The sequence below is a fragment of the Chiloscyllium plagiosum genome, chromosome 44 (assembly GCF_004010195.1).
Source record: "Chiloscyllium plagiosum isolate BGI_BamShark_2017 chromosome 44, ASM401019v2, whole genome shotgun sequence".
NCBI lineage: Eukaryota > Metazoa > Chordata > Chondrichthyes > Orectolobiformes > Hemiscylliidae > Chiloscyllium > Chiloscyllium plagiosum.
This window is the reverse complement of record NC_057753.1, coordinates 8,800,702-8,815,720: the sequence shown is the minus strand read 5'-3', so window position 1 is coordinate 8,815,720 and position 15,019 is coordinate 8,800,702. Positions and strand designations below refer to the sequence as shown.

The 15,019-nt window shown below is 43.6% G+C and overlaps 1 long non-coding RNA gene across 1 annotated transcript; it reads right to left on the bottom strand.

The window, feature by feature from the left end:
• Positions 1-5,195: 5,195 nt before the first annotated feature.
• Positions 5,196-11,969, bottom strand: LOC122543449. Its single transcript, XR_006310025.1, has 3 exons — positions 11,914-11,969; positions 11,740-11,820; positions 5,196-5,754 (listed from the first exon to the last, which is right to left on the bottom strand). It is a non-coding gene; the product is annotated as an uncharacterized LOC122543449 (long non-coding RNA).
• Positions 11,970-15,019: the final 3,050 nt, after the last annotated feature.

The following is a 15,019-nucleotide window of genomic DNA, read 5'->3' as shown; positions in this document are numbered from 1 at the left end:
GTTCTCCGCATAAAGAGTAGTGGGTGCGTAGATGGCACTGCCAGCAGTGATAGTTGAGTCAAATGCATTTAAACGGCTCTCAGATCGGCACATACATGATAGCAAAATGAAGGGTTCATTGGATGTTAGTGTAGGATAAAAGGTCGGCCCAACGTCGAGGACTAAAGAGTCTAAACTGTGTTTTACTGTTCTGTGTTCTCTTTTGTAAATTTGTCAGACCCACTCAGTGTCATTTGCCTTAAATTCAAAAGGAGACACATACATGAGATGGCTGGAAAGTGAAGGAAACATAAAACCATTACAGGTTGCAGAATAGACATCACTGGTTACACTAATTTTCACGTCTCATGGCTCGGTTAACATTTGTGGGGAAATCAAACAAATGGTAAACTATTTTTTGCAGTTGGTTAAATACCCATCCTTTGCACAATGAAAATATATCAAATAGTATTGGTGGGGAGTCCTTCACGAAGATGGACATGAGCCATGCAGACCGCAGTTGTGCTGAGATAAGGATTCCCAGACGAAAATTAATACACATGAGGATTTGTGCCATTAACCGAGACTCCCTTTCTGGACATCATCAGCCTGTGTCACCTTCCAGCGGACAATGGAGAACATTTTGCAAGGTCGCCATTTATCTGGATGACATGCTAACATCTGGAAAAACTAATAATGATCATTTAGAGAACTTGGACAAAATGTTTAAACGTTTCTCTGAGGAAGGTGTATGCCTTCGATGGAAAAAATGTTCTATGCACCCATGTGACTTATTTGGGCTACAGAACCATCAGAAACAGGATACAACCGTGGAAGATAAAGTCAAGGCAATCATTGTGCCCTGACTTCCACGTCTCGAGAAGTTGTGGTCTTTCCTTGAATTAGTGAATTATTACAGAAAAAAAGTATAAATTGGCCTCTATTCTGACAACTTAACAGTTGTGATTGACAAATATCAGCTTTGGAAATTGTTTCAAATCCCGAACGCAGCGTTTAGGGAAGTGAAGAAGCAGCTAGCGTCGGCACTGTACATTCCAAGTGAGTTGAAGTGCTGACATGCGTCGTCTCCTCTTACAGTATCAGGGTTGTGTTAGCTCACTAGTGGCCTAGAGAAGAGAAAAGCCCGATTGCATATGTTTATGCCAAATGAAAAAAACACCCAGATCCAGGAAGAAGGTTTACCAGTTATCGTTGTGTCGAGAAAGTTCCAGAAATACCTTTATGGATGTAGATTTTGCAATAGTAAGGCAACACTGCTCCTGCTAAGGGTACCCAGATAGGGCAGGGCCTTGTTTCCGAGAGTGTCAGGTCGAATTGTGCCGTAGGCTCTAAATCTGCGGTGGTAGGATCACAGATTGGAACACCATGCAGGAGGCTACCGGCATATGCAAATGAATTGAGCCACATTGGCGGGCACACAACCACTGGTGATGCTGCCACAAGAGTGATTGTCTTGAGCAAAATTCACTACCAGATACTGAGTTTCTAAAATGAGGATATTGGATGAAGATATGTCTGGTGGATAGGATTGGATGCAGAAATATCTACATTAGTGGGGCAGTGCCTAAATTGTCAACAAGAACAAAATTTGCTAACAGCACCTCCCAGACAAGCGTGAGAATTTTCAGTAAGCCCTGGACTCGCGTACACGTCATTTCTGCAGGTCTGTTCATGAAGTCTATGTGCTTCGTCATTGTGGATGTCCATTCAAAATGTTCAGAATTGTGGAGAGTTCAGTCCTCAAACACATGGATGACATTTGAAAATCTGCAAGCAATTTTTTGCAGTACTCAGAAGCACTGTCACAGCCATTGGCCATCGTTTACCAGTAGGGCATTCAAGTATTTCGTGAATTCGAAAGACATTTCCATGCCATCCACTGTCCAATGGTCTGGTGGACAGAGCAGTCCCAACTTTGAAGGGATGCTTAAAGAAACAACCTGCAGCCTCATTTGATACCAAACAGTCCCAAGAGAGATAGGAGAGACAGTTCTGAAAATGCATATGGATCACATGCAGACTGCAAACTCCTAAATCGGGAAAGGGCCAAACATACGAAATCCTTCACATAGTCCAACAAGGCTGTCAGAATCTATGGGTTCTCCTTCTCTGCGCAGTACTGCAGAAACGTCTGAGGAAGAGATGAACACACAGATGTTACAGACTCAACGCCGTTACTGCCTGAAGGAGTTGGCTCTGTTCAGAGTCATTCCGGGTTTAAGTGTCCCGCTACAGTCTAGTTCACACTGTCAACATCCGAGGCAGAATCGGAGGAACCAGACCTGGTGCAAAAATGCACCAAGAGGGGTTCAAGGGCACAGAAAGGCCCTACGTCTCAGGATTTCGAGAGGAAATGCATGCAGTGATTGGAACGAGGTGGCAAGGACATAGGATAGGAATTAACTGAATGGGGCTGTTAAACTGGTCCGTTCTGAGAGCCTCAACTGACAAATAAGCAGCAGAAGGGCTCCTGTTCAATCGAGGAACTAGCTCTAAAATAGCTGTTTAATTGTCATATACAATGTGCATGTAAACTAACAGTCACTTGATGACGGGAAGACAGCCTTCATGTTGTAATTTAAGCCTTCATGTCTTCCATATCCGTTGTTTCCTTCCTACTCATCCATCTGTTATGATGCACCTTAAAGCCTCACAAATGTTCACCTGTACATTTTCATACCATTCGTATTGAGCTGGACTTAGAAAGCTGAAATCAAAAATGCTGCTTCGAATCTTGTCAACGTAAAATATCGGTGGAACACTGACCCGGTCTCTGACCAATGCAATTACATTGTAATCGATGTGTTAAAACTGAATGGAACATGGCTGACTTGTAGCAAATCACACTTCACGTGAGTATGTTGAACAGAAAGTGTTCATATAAAGTCGGAATATAGATTTACTCATCGAGTGTCCTAAATAAATATAACTGTGCTGATCTCTTAAAATCCACATGGATTTTCATGTTGATGGACTGGAACAGTCAGTTCAGAATTTAACCTTGATGAACCACATGTCAACACATTGGTGAAGACACACAGTATTGAAACTGAATCTCCCTGTACGAAATTAAATTGCGGTGAAATTGCATCAAAACGCCACGAAACCAGTCAAGGTGGAGACATCGTAAACATTTGTAAGTGCATCCGTAAAGACTGATACTTTACTGCATCGGTATTGACTAGATTCATGTTGCACCTGAATCATGATCGAAAGAATATAATAATGGTAGAACTTGGCTGTACTTTCGTTGAAATATTCACTTATCTCGTTAAAATTTCCAGAGAAAGCTGCTGCTTTGTTCTGAAGCCAATATTCATATAGCAATGATTTTTTAAATGACGAAATAATACCTTTATTATCATGTGATCGCTGTGCATGTCACTTTCGATCAATTTCAGGCCCCCTGAATTGAATATCCATTCCAATTAAAAGTGCAATAATCAGAAACAGCACTAATCTGCTTATCGCGATGAAAGTCATGATGGAAAAAGCAAATCTAACTAACTAACCCCCCCTGGAGTTTGAAATGCATATGTAACCATGTATAACTGTAGTCATGTTTCCATTATTCATAGAAAGTGCTCAGAGCATCTGTCAGAAAAGCATGAGATACCAAGAGGTTTGATCTTTGCCATTTATTATCCGCTCCTTGCAGCTATTTGTCTTCCAGGTAAAATGTTGAGAGTTCAAAACGTAGAGTTACTGTTTAACTGCGTCAGTTCTCCAGGTTTACAGTAGCACAACCCCAGTAGCAATAAATATTGTTTCTCCTATTCAATAGGATGGAGCATTTGGCTTCAACATTGTGATGTGCTCCGTGAAGGTGGATACATATCGTGGTACACTTCTAGTGTGATAAAGGCATTAGTAGAGAAATGAGTCACAACGTCAATTCAATTCAGCTGCAGTATTGGCAGCATGATACTTGGTCAATTACTCAGCAGTTATTAGTCTGGAATAGGAGATCCATCGCGGTTGCTGAGGGAAAAATAAGCACTACCGCAGTTAGGCGGTAGTCTGAGGAAAAATATAATTAAAAAAAGGAGTATCAGAGGTTCTGTTCACTCTGAGAGCTGGCTCTGATGAAGCTGGACCAGTGTCAGTGACTCTCCATATTTAAATAAAGGGGAACTTGGTGATGGGATACCAATCTCTGTGGAATTCAAAAAGAAAAAAAGAAAATAATAGATCCATCGTGGCATTATTGAGACAATTTTCTGAATATCATCACATTTTATTCTTTCTTTGCGAAGATTATTTCCACCATAATCCCGTGATACATCTGGATTGATCGTGCAATTTTCTTTGAAGGAAAGGGGAAATGCGCATTATGCATTATTGCTTCAGTAGTTTGAACTGCTGAGCAATTTCCATCTGCATTTAATGACTGATTTTAACGAAGGGGAATAATTAGTTGTCGAAATGTTCAAAGATATATAACAATATCTTAAACTAAGATGGGAATTTCCCACTAATGCACAGAGCGAATTTGTTTTTGTTTTCAATCACTAGCGCTTGCACTTTCAGAGCTGCAAGCTCATTCCACATTAACTGTTTCTGATTGTTCTAATGTGATGATAGCTGACGTGGAATTTCCATCTGATACCAACATTCCACAATAGCCTAGACTGTTTCTAGATTTGTTGCTCTCCTGAAACTGAGTGAATCTCTACACCTATTGTCATCTATTGAATTGCATTTGCCAAGGTTTAATTTTAAAAATGCAAATCAGAAAAGCGCCATTATTTACCCAGTCTATGCAATGAATGACTGATGAAGTGCTACACTGTAGGAATGTCTTTCCCTGAACACATTCTCATTACCAGTCAGTTTCAATGCTTTCCAATGACACCATAAATGAGAGGTCATTCTAACATGAACAGGTCGTGTCATCGAATCAACCCCAGCACGGACTCTGTGAATTTGGAGCGTTGCATGTTTTCAGTTTATTTCCAATGTAATATTCGAAAGATGAATGTCTGCTTTTCCAACAGTGAAAAGAATTACATGAATTTATTGAAATAAATTTAGACTAAATTCATGTTATTTTCAGTTTCCACCTTACCGCCTGTGCTTTGTGGATTACCTCTTTCAACATATTCTCTTTGTTGAGATGATTTGCTTTACCTCGGTATTTTTTATACTTGAGATATATTAACTGCATTTTTAAAATGTATTCGTGCCGTGGAATAGGTCCCAACTAAATGAAGTGGTGAACTGTTGGTGGGTGGATTGTTGCTGACTGCGAAGATGTCTAAATACTATTCCTTGTTGAGTCATTAATTTGGTTTCCACATTTCAATGTTTAATTCAAAAATCAGTTATTCTACAAAATAAGGAATGATGGCCAAATTGTGATTTCCTTCTAAAATCTTGAAACGTCTCAAAAAAATCCTGTAATATGGGAAAAACCCTTATTGTAATCAGAAGGAGAAATGGTCCGTTTGTAACTCACTCTCTTTCTTTCTTCCAGTTAATATAGCAGTGATTGCAATCCTGTATCGAAGAACCTGTTGTTTATCTGGATGCATCACGTACTACTTAGTGGGAATGGCAGCAGCAGATCTCCTGGTCATGGTCACAGATGTGATTTTAAATCGGATTGCTGGAAGCTATTTCCCATCCAGTTTCCTTTCTACCACATCAGTGTGCAGGTTTCATGCTGCATTTAATCTGGAAGTTATTGACAATTCCGCCTGGTTAACTTTCGTTTTTACTTTTGATCGATTTGTGGCAATATCTTGTCAGAACCTGAAAGCAAAATATTGCACCAAGAAGGTGGCAGTGAGGATGATAGGAGTAGTATCTACTCTGTGCAGTATGAAAAACATTTTCATATATTTTCAATCTGAACCTAGATACGTAATCAACAATACACCATGGCTGTGTAGCATAATGGATATATTTTGTACGTCACCTGCTTGGACTGCATATGACTGGATCTGCTCTGTTTTAAATCCATGCCTCCCTATTAGTCTAATTGTACTACTAAATGCACCGACTGTGAGATGCATTCTCATGGCCAATAGAGCCCAGAAGAGACTCCAGCTTCAGAGTAATGGAGAGACTCAGCGTGACCCAGAGATGGAGAAGCGGAGAAACTCCATTAATTTACTCTTCAATCTCGGACACTTTCATTCTATTCTTTTTGTTATTTTTCATAAGTATTCTCTATATTCAAATTGCGAATATTATGTATTCCTCAGGATCCACTTGGCGTAATTCCATATTTCATTTGAAACAAACTGGATATATGCTCCAGTTATTGAGTTCCTGTATCACCCCATTTATATATGCTGTAACGCAGAGCAGAATTAGAAATGAATTAAGGAAATTTCCTTTCAACCTATTCATTAAAATGTTTAAATATTGATAAGGGGATAGTCTAAAATCATTTGCATGCTTCAGGGTAGCACATCCTCTTCTTGACAGGCAGCTATACATGAGGGGTTTGTCAGACATTGCCTTCGTGTTAAATTCAGAAATGTACGAGGAATGTTGCAAGGCTATATTTGCCCGTGTGGTAATTTGTTTGCAGTTGATTTCCAATTGTCTTACCACTGCTTAGTCAGGATTTGTCCAGAATGTTGATGACAAAAGTGGGATTGACAGTTTGAGTTAGTCAGAAGGATTATTTGCAATTATTATTGTGCATTTGTTCCTATTTGGAGAATGTTGCAAACTACTACAACCACTGGGAGAAAGTGATGATTGCAGACGCTGGAGACCAGAGTTGAAAAATGTGGCGTTGGAAAAACACAGCAGGCCAGGCAGCATCCGAGAAGCAGGAGAATAGACGTTTCGGGCATAAGCCCTTCTTCAGGAATGAGGCTGAAGAAGCGGGCTGAGATAAAGGGTAGGGGGAAGTGAATTTGGGGGAGGGGCGCTAGGAATACGATAGGTAGAAGGAGGTGAGGGTGAGGGTGATATGCCGGAGAGGTCGGGAAGAAGATTGTAGGTCAAGGAGGCGGTGCTGAATCCGAGGGTTAGGACTGAGATAACGTGGGGGATGAGAAATGAGGAAGCTGGAGAAATCTACATTCATCCCATGTGGTTGGAGGGTTCCTAGGCGGAACGTGAGGCGCTCTTCCTCCAGGCGTCATGTGGTAAGGGTCTGGCGATGGAGGAGGCCAAGGACCTGCATGTCCTTGGCGGAGTGGGAGGGGGAGTTAAAGTGTTCAGCCACGGGGCGGTTGGGTTGGTTGGTGTGGGTGTCCCAGAGGTGTTCCCTGAAATGTTCCGCAAGTAGGCGGCCTGTCTCCCCAATGTAGAGGAGACCACATCAGGTGCAACGGATACAGTAAATGATGTGTGTGGAGGTGCAGGTGAATTTGCGACCGATATGGAAGGATCCATTGGGGCCTTGCAGGGAGGTGAGGCGCACATTTTGCACTTCTTGCGGTTGCAGGGAAAGGTGCCGGGAGTGGAGGTGGGGTTGGTGGGGGGTGTGGATCTGACGAGGGAGTCGTGGAGGGAGTGGTCTTTCCGGAACGCTGATAGGGGTGGGGAGAGAAATATATCCCTGGTGGTGGGTCTGTTTGGAGGTGGCGGAAATGACAGTGAATGATACGATGTATCCAGAGGTTGGTGGGGTGGAAGGTGAGGACCAGTGGGGTTCTGTCCTGGTGGCGATTGGAAGGGCGGGGTTCAAGGGCGGAGGTGCGGGAAGTGGAGGAGATGCGGTGGAGAGCATAGTAAACCACGTCTGAGGGGAAATTGCGGTCTTTGAAGAAGGAGGCCATCTGGGTTGTTCGGTATTGAAATTAGTCCTCCTGGGAGCAGATGCGGCGGAGGCGAAAGAATTGGGAATACGGGATGGCATTTTTACAGGGGGCAGGGTGGAAGGAGGTGCAATCTAGGTAACCGTGGGAGTCGGTCAGTTTGTAGTAAATGTAGTCGGTCGCCCAAGATAGAAATGGAAAGGTCTAGGAAGGGGAGGGAGGAGTCTGAGACGGTCCAGGTAAATTTGAGGTCGCGGTGGAAGGTGTTAGTAAAGTGGACCATTATTGCTCATTTGTAATTTATTCTCCAGTCAGAAACATACATACAATTTTGGCCATCTGAACCACACTTTAGTCCAGAAATATACAAGTTGTTGAAGCTATATCGAATATCCACAAACTTCCGAAACAGTAGCTGTACCTTTGGTCCCGCTGAAAAATCAAGAGTCCTGCCATCATTCTGACACTGTGTGCAGCGGATATTGTATTTCAACTAATAGTCACAGTAATCTTTCACTGCCCTTGTAAGCTGCTCAAATATAGAACAGGAACAAAGAACAAAGAAAATTACAGCACAGAAACGGGCTCTTCAGCCCTCCAACACTACACTGATCCAGATCCTCTAACTAAATCTATCGCCTATTTTCTAAAGGTTTGTATCTCTTTGTTCCCTGCTTATTCATGTATCTGTCTAGATACATCCTAAATGACGCTATCATGCCCGCCTCTACCACTTCCACTCGCAATGCATTCGAGGCTCTTACCACTCTCTGCCGAATGAACTTGTGACATGTATCTCCCCGAAAAGATTCCTCTCTCAGCTTGAAGTCATGACACCTAGTAATTCAGTCCCAATTTTGGAAAACGCCTTCTTGCTATCCACCCTCTCTATACCTCTCATGGTTTCATGGACCTCAATCAGGTCCCCCTCAACCTCTGTCTTTCTGATGAAAATAAAAGTAACCTATTCATACTTTCTACAGCTAGCGTCCTCCATACCAGGCAACATTCCAGTGAACCTCCTTTGCACCTTCTCCAAAGCACCCACATCCTTTTTTATAATGTGGCGACCAGAACTGTCCACAGGATTCCAAATGTTGCCGAAAAAAAATCCTACATGACTGTAACATGACTTACCAAATCTTATACTCAATACCCTGTCTGATGAAGGAAAGCATGCCATATGCCTTCTTGACTACTCTATAGACCTGCGTTTCCACCTCCAGAGAACAATGGACATGAAAACCCAGATCACTCTGGACATCAATTTTCCCCAGGACTTTGCCATTTCCTGTCTAATTTGCTCTTGAATTTGTTGTTCCAAACTGCATCAATTCGCATTTGCCCAGATTGAACTCCATCTGCCATTTCTCGGTCCAACTCTCCAGTCTTTCTGTATTCTGTTGAATTCTTTGACAGTCTCCTTCACTATCTGCTACTCTACCCATCTTCGTGTCGTCTGAAAACTTGCTCATCAGACCACCAAAATCTTCCTCCAGATCATTCATGTATACCACAAACAGTGGTCCCAGTACTGATGCATGTGAAATACCACTGTTCACAGGTTTCCACTTTGTGAAACTTTAGTTCACAACAACTCTCTGCCTCCTGTTGCCCAGCCAGTTATTTATCCATTTAACTAATTCACTATGGAGGGGATTCTGGATTAGAATGGTGCTGGAAAAGCACCACGCTAATCCAGAATCTGGTTTCCAGCATCTGCAGTCATTGTTTTTACCTAGTTCACCATGGACCCATGCGACTTCACCTTCCCCATTAGGCTACCATGGGGAACCTTTTCAAATGCCTTATTGGATCCCATGTATATGACATCTATAGCTCTTCCCTCATCAATTAACTTTCTCACTTCCTTTCAGAATTGTGTTAAGCTGGTTAGATATGACCTTCCCTGCACAAAACCACGTTGCCTATCACTGATAAGCTCACTTTCTTCCAAATAGGAATAGATCCTATACCTTAGTATATTCTGCAGCAGTTTCCTTACTTCTGACGTCAGGCTCACCAGTCCAAAATTACCTGGATAATCCCTGCTGAACCTTCTTGAACAAGGTTGCAACGTTAGTACTTGTCCAGTCCTACAGGACTTCACCCGTGTTCAGGGGTGCTGCAAATATATCTGTTAAGGCCCCAGCTATTTCCTCTCTCACTGCACTCAGTAACTTGGAATAAATCCTGACCGGACCTGTGGACTTGTCCACCTTAATGCCTTTTCCAATATCCAACACTTCCTCTCTCCTGCTGACTTGACCTGGAGCAATCACACATCGATCCCTAACCTCAACATCCATCATGTCATTCACCTCAGTGAATACCAATGCCAGGTCCTAAGTAAGAATCTCTCCCATTTTTTCTGGCATCACGCATAGCTTTCCTCCTTTGTCCTTGAATGGGTCAACCCTTTCTCCAGTTTCCCTTTTGGTCGTTTTTTACGAACAAAAGGCTTTGGGATTTTCTTTAACCCTGTTTGTTAAAGGTATCTCATGACCACTTTTTGCTCTCTCAATTCTTTGTTTCAGATTGGTCTTACACTCCCAATATTCTTCCCAAGCTTCCCAAGTCGCTGATACCTTATATATGCTTCCTTTTTCCTCTTAGCTGGTCTCACAATTTCACCTGTCATTCAAGGTTCCCTAATCTTGTCATTTCTATACCTGATTTTCACAGGAACATGTCTCTCCTGCACTCGAATCAACCTCTATTTAAAAGCCTTCCACAAACCAAATGTGGATTTACCTTCAAGCATTTGCTACCACTCCACATTTCACAGCTCCCGGTGAATTTTGGTATGATTTGCCTTGCCCAATTTAGCAATCTTCCTTTAGGACCGTTCTCACTTTGTCCAGAGTATTCTAAAACTTATGGAATTGTGATCTCTATTCCCAAAATAATTCCCTACTGAAACTTGAACCACCTGGCCGGGCTCATTTCCCAAAACTAGGTTCCAGAAAGGCCTCTTCCTTAGTTGAACTATTGACATATTGTTCGATAACACCCTCCTAGACATTCAACATAACGTCAATAAACTTCATCATCCGTCAATTTTGAGTGAATAATGGGCAACATAGCAACTTACAATGGTCAGTCAGCAGTTAAATTTCGTAATAAGGCAGACGCTACAATTTCTTTGAAGAGGCGCTACCGCAGCCATTCATGAACTTCGCTTTTCCATGTTCACCAAGCGAGACAATAAGGCATTATTTGCAAATATTATTTATGCTCTTGCTAATTAACCGAACTTCCAAGGATCCAACACTGAATACATTCAGGATGCAAAGTTGCCAACTACCTCACCAAAAAAAAAAGCTTGAAGAAATTTTAAGGTATGAGTTATGAAAGGGCCGAGGAGATGATCGTGCAAACAGCCGGATCAGGACAGTTTGCTCAGATAACCCGGTGAATCACAGTCAAATAAAAAGCTGTGCAGCTTATAACAGCAAAGCTGAGATCTGTGCCTGGTGCCAATGTAACACCAACATGTGCGTGATATTCCCAATGGGTGAGGCCAGGTGGAAAACTGTAAAATTCTGTGCTGATCTAACAATATGCATAATGACTGAATATGTGCTGAACTATTCCTGTACAAATAGATATATAACACAGAGCACAGATGGTTTAGGACATTTAAATTGGAGAATAATTATGAAATTTGAATATGCTCATCAGGTTTGACAACATATGGCAATTGATGCTACCAATCCTGAAAATTAATTCCAGTCAATTTTGCTGTTATTTAAAACTGAACCTGACCTTGATGCTGTGTTGCATCCCACACTGGCAGTAAACGTTTAAGGTGGATGTATACATCGTGAAAGTAATCGTGCTGAATAACATCTTGTCAGCTCAGGACGTGAAACTGGATTATTTTGGACTCAGTGTGAGTTCACTGAATTAACCCTCTGTACTTTGAATGTGACGCCTTTAACCTGTACGTGTTTTCACTTAACAAAATCATGTACTCCAATTCACTTGCCAACACTAAATGGATATTTTCTACCTTAGTTATATTCGCCATAATCGTAGTCGTGCTGATCTGAACATGTTTCCATTGATTCTCACAGTATTGCTGCGGGTATCTCTGCAGTGAAAATAATGACACTGAGTTAGACATCCAAGAAAATCACACTAAGCTTGTCCCAAATTAATCAGTACTGACTATGGCAGAATTTACCTGTGCTGAAATGGAATTAGATGCAACCATTGTGAATGTCACCACCATCACGTGAACCTGTACACACAGCATATAATTACTCTGAACTGCACTGACTCAGACCAAAACTCAGCTGAATATGACATTTGAGGACTAACTGTAACATTACTGAACGGGACCTCTTCACAAAGAAAATGCAGAAAACTGTGTGATAGCCCTTATACAGTGACAATTATGTTTGGCATTTATCATTTATTTTTTCAATATATTCGTGTTTAATTGTAAATTGTACAATCATCATTGAATTTACTATTGAGAAGTTGGAAGTAGTAATTCTTGGACTCCAATTTTGATTTCCACATTAAATTTCCTATTTTCATTGAACGTTTTGTTTTGGGTAAACAAAACAAAAGCGTAACAAGTTTTTGTTTTTATCATTGCTGTGTGCTTCACTATTGGAAAACATGCAGTTGCAAAAATATCTATTTGATCAAAGCACATGTTTAAGACTATTAAAAATTTCACAAATTTGTGTCATTAATGTAGCAGGCAGAACCAACTAATTTTCTCCATGGAGAAAGTCATGAAGAGAAAACGTGTCCATCTGGAAACATAATGAAGGACACGTTCAAAACGTTGACCAGAAATGCATGCATTACCAAAAGCCTTAAAGTTTGCCAATTACAATTCCTTTCTTTCAACAATCGAGCTTCCAGGTATGGATTCTTAGCTAGTTGTGGGATTATTTGCATAGCTCTCCTTTTCTCATTTTCGTTGAGTACGTTCCATGGCGGTCATATCACTTACACACATCAAAAACTGTAAGTACAACAAACTTTTATATACCCACCGCCACAACCAGCACTCCTCAAACATTCCAGTAAATTCCCCGCCCTCTGGAACTGCTCGGACGCCATTAGCAATGCGGCTGATGCAGCAACCATCCCCGCGCTGATTGATGATGTCACTTCCCCATCATAGCCGCTTCCACGGCCACTTCCGCCCCTCACAATTCCTCATGCACCACACGTGACATCACTTCCGCCCATCACATCAGCGCTGATGTCACACGCTCAATGACTTACACCCCCCCCCCAGTGTTTGCCACCACTTCCACCCCCACCAACGCCACTCACCTGCATTCAGCTGACATGCCCCCCGCAGATCCCACTGTCACAACCCCTGCCCCCCCAGAACCCTGAGGGGAACAGCACCCCTGCTCATGACTCCACCCCATTCCCTTAACACCACACCCGCTCCAGTTACAGGCTCCTCCCCCATTCCCAGCTCCACAACCACACCAGGCCCTAGCTCCCAGCCCTGCCGGGTGTTCACCATGCCTTCAGACGTCCCCCTCACTGAGGACGTGAGGGGGCAAAGGACTCACCTTCATCCCCTTCCGCCCATGCATCAATGAATTTAATACACACCGTGACGTTGAACACTTCTTCTGCTGCTTCCACCTCCGAGCTTACTTTCACAATCAGGACTCCTGCCCACCTTCTGAGGACCGCTTCACTCGCCTCCAACACACTCCATCCACCTGGACACCCTGTGATGGTCTATTACCTGCCCTCGACCTCTTCATTTCAAACTGCCACTGAGACATTAACCGCCTCAACCTGTCGAGCCCCTTCCCCACTCCAACCTCTCACCTTCACAACGCGCAGCCCTCCACTCCCTCTGCTCCAATCCTTCACCATCAAGCCAGAAGATAAAGGGGGTGCAGTGGTAGTCTAGCGCACTGACCTCTACACCGCTGAAGCCAGACGCCAACTCGAGGAAACCTCCTCCTCCAGCCCCCTCGACCATGACCCCACCCCATCACCAAACCTTATAGAACCTCATCGCCTCAGAAGATCTCCCATCCACAGCTTCCAACCTCATAGTCCGGGAACTCCGCACTGCCCGGTTCTACCTCCTTCCCAAGACCCACAAGCCTAATCACCCTGGCTGACTCATTGTCTCAGCATGCTCCTGCCCCACTGAACTCATCTCTACCTATCTCGACACTGTCCTATCCCCCCTAGCCCAGGCCGCCCCCACATAAGTTCGAGACACCACCTCCTCCAAGACTTCCGTTTCCTCTGCCCCCAATGCCTCATCTTCTCCATGGATAGCCAATCCCTCTACATCTCCATCCGCCATGACCAGGGCCTCCAAGCCCTCCGTTTCTTCCTCTCCCGACGTCTCCAACAGTACCCTTCCACCGACACTCTCATTCGTTTGGTCGAACTGGTCCTCACCCTTCCCAATTGCTCCTTCGAATTCTCCCACTTCTTCCAGACCAAAGGGGAAGCCATGGGAACCCATATGGGCCCCAGCTATGCCGGTCTCTTTGTTAGCTACGTAGAACAGTCGATCTTCCGTAGTTACTCCTCACCTCTTCCTCCATTACATTGATGACTGCATTGGCGCCACCTCGTGCTCCCGCGAGGAGGTTGAGCAATTCATCAACTTCACCAACACATTCCACCCTGACGTTAAATTTACCTGGACCATCTCTGACACCTCCCTCCCCTTCCTCTCCATCTCCATTAATGACGACCGACTTGACACTGACATTTTTTACAAACCCACCGATTCCCACAGCTACCTGGATTACACCTCTTCCCATCCTACCTCCTGCAAAAATGACATCCCGTATTCCCAATTCTGCCGCCTCCGCCGTTTTTGCTCCCAGGAGGACCAGTTCCACGACAGAACATTTTGCTCCCAGGAGGACCAGTTCCACGACAGAACATACCAGATGGCCTCCTTCTTTAGAGATCACAATTTCCCTTCCCACGTAGTTAAAGATGCCCTCCAATGCATCTCGTCCACAACGGGATACTCCGCCTTCAGACCCCATCCCTCCAACCGTAACAAGGACAGAATGCCCCTAATGCTCACCTTCCAACCTACCAACCTTCGCATAAACCAAATCATCCACCGACATTTCTGCCACCTCCAAACGGACCCCACCACCAGGGATATATTTCGCTCCCCACCCCTTTCCACCTTCCGCAAAGACCATTCCCTCCGTGACTACCTGGGCAGGTACACGCCCCCCAACAACCCACCCTCCCGTCCGGGCACCTTCCCCTGCCACCGCAGGAACTGTAAAACCTGTGCCCACACCTCCTCC